This window comes from Sinocyclocheilus rhinocerous, unplaced genomic scaffold, assembly GCF_001515625.1.
Source record: "Sinocyclocheilus rhinocerous isolate Xijiao unplaced genomic scaffold, SAMN03320098_v1.1 scaffold358, whole genome shotgun sequence".
NCBI classification, from domain to species: domain Eukaryota; kingdom Metazoa; phylum Chordata; class Actinopteri; order Cypriniformes; family Cyprinidae; genus Sinocyclocheilus; species Sinocyclocheilus rhinocerous.
Window position 1 is genome coordinate 1,064,532 of NW_015650700.1, and position 2,448 is coordinate 1,066,979.

Consider the following 2,448-nt stretch of genomic DNA (forward strand, 5'->3'; position numbering starts at 1 on the left):
CAGAACCGGGCTAATATGGTCATACTTCCTGGTTCTAGTAAGAACTCTAGCTGCTGCATTTTGGACCAGCTGGAGTTTTAGTCCACTTTAGACATTCTATTAACTATAAGTAACTTTGTAACTATATGTCAACTACATGTCAACTAATTCTCAGAGTAGACTGTTAGGGTAGGTTTAGGGTTAGTAGAATAAGTTGACAAAGAAAGTGTTAGAAGATATTAAGGAGACAGTCTACTAATACTCTACTAACTGCTAGTTGACATGTAGTTGCAAAGTTACTTACTGTTAATAGAATGTCTAAAGTGGACTATCGAAATAAAGTGTTACCAAAGTCTTTTATAATGCTGCAATTAGAAATGCATTTGCTTTCCAAAACAAATCCTTGCAGCAATTCTAGACTATACACATAATTCTAAGAGCAATAAATCTGTGCCGCTTATAGCAGTGATTTAAAGTTGTCAGTGTCTCACCACAAGAGGGCACTAGAGGACAGGAGGTTCATTTAGGGCAGTGATGGGCAAACTTGGCCCTTCCAGGCCACTTTCCTGCAGAGATGTGATCCAATCCTGATAAAACTCACCTGCCTGCAGCTTTCTAGTAGTCTTGAAGACAATGATTAGCTGGTTCAGGTGTGTTTGATTAGAGTTGGAGCTGAACTCTGAAGGAAAGTGACCTGGAAGGGCCAAGTTTGCCCACCCCTGATTTAGGGTATTGAGTAGAGTAAAAGTGTGCAATGCATCATGTTTTTTGGACGGAAGCATGGCAGTGGGTTTGCATTTAGTCACGTACTTCATTCCACCATGCATTTTTGTCTTGCTCTTATTTATTTGATTCAGATAATTGATCAACAAAACATGAGCATTACCACGCCCTTTATAACGTTTACAAATTAAACCATTTTCTTTCATAATTAACAGATTAAATTGAAGAAAAACATAGACAACATAGACAATAACAGTTAACATAAATAAAACAAAAATAAATTTTCTTAAATGGCCTCAACACAAAAATCACAAAAATAGAATAACACAATATTAGTGTACGTCAATCCCTCAGGAATCGTGTGTCTATCTCTGATGTCACAGCAGAGCACAACGTGAGTGGAATTCATAATCATTTCGTTAAAGGAGAAATGAGATTTGAACTGATGAATAACAGTCAAATCAATCTCTACGGGAACTAGTCTGTATTGTTTTGAACTGCAAATGCGTTGTGTTATTAAAATGTTCTATATTCTGTATTTCTGGAATGAGTACTTTTTTCTTGCACTTCTTTTCTTCACGAGGGTTGATTTGGAAATCACACAGAACAGAACCTGATTTAATGTCAATTTTTTAATGTACAGGTTTTGATGCTCCAATGCCGGTTTAACATGCAGAGATGAACTGTAAGTAATGCATTTATAGGTTGAATTCCTAAAGACTATCAATACATTGACTCTGTGGTGTTAACATGACATGTGTTTTTAGAGCAGCCCGACAAAGTCACACTGACTCAACCAATGGGGTGAGTTTCTGGGCAGAACTATCTGTTTGACCAATGGACCAGTCATTTTTTGTAATGCTATTTGGAGCCACTAGTGGAGCAGAACTTATATAAATTTAAATGAACAGTGTTAAACATATTTCATCATAAACGCATGATGAACTGCATTAAAAAATAAAATCACTTTATCTTATTGTTGATTATTTTTCTCACTGGTCTCACCTGCCGTCGTTTTAAGAAGTCCAGTGCGATCTGTACATTCTGGAGTCTGTGGAAGCGCATGCGGCCCTTCTCTCGCGGCTGTGAGGACAGGAGAGAGAGAGAGAGAGAAGACATCAGTGCATGCGTCATCAGACACGGCCGAGCTCTCGGCACCAGACACTCACCGTACCGTCTCGCCTGCGGGAGAGAAACTCATGAAGCTGCGCTCATGTCTGGACACCTGAACTACTGCACATCAATGCCTAGCCAGCCTGACTAAAGTACACGAGGTTTCTTGCTAACTTCATACAGGTTAACGCTACATCATGTGATGCCTTGAAGGAACACAAGCCAAACGCAAGGTCAGAGATGCGGAGTGAGCCGAGACTGGAGCGGGAAGCAGTGAAACGGGAATAAAGCAGATGGAGAGAAAGGGAAAATCTCCATTGTCCATCTGCTCAGATGGAGTTTTCTCAAAGGTGCTCATCAAACTTACAGTTACAGTGACGTACAGCACAGTGTAGGGACACTTAAAGAGAAATGAGAATGATTGAGCAGATGATGGATGACTTATGGAGAGTCAAACCGTTTGTGTCGCCCTTTAGTGCAACGGCACAGTGAGACTGGAAGTAAAGGACTGACGTGAGTTCCATGTGTTTTGTTCACAGAATAGTAAAAGATGACGAAATGTGCTATCGATCAAAAACAAAAGAGGTTTCTATCACACGAAATAGCACTTTTCATTAAACACAAGTATGTGTA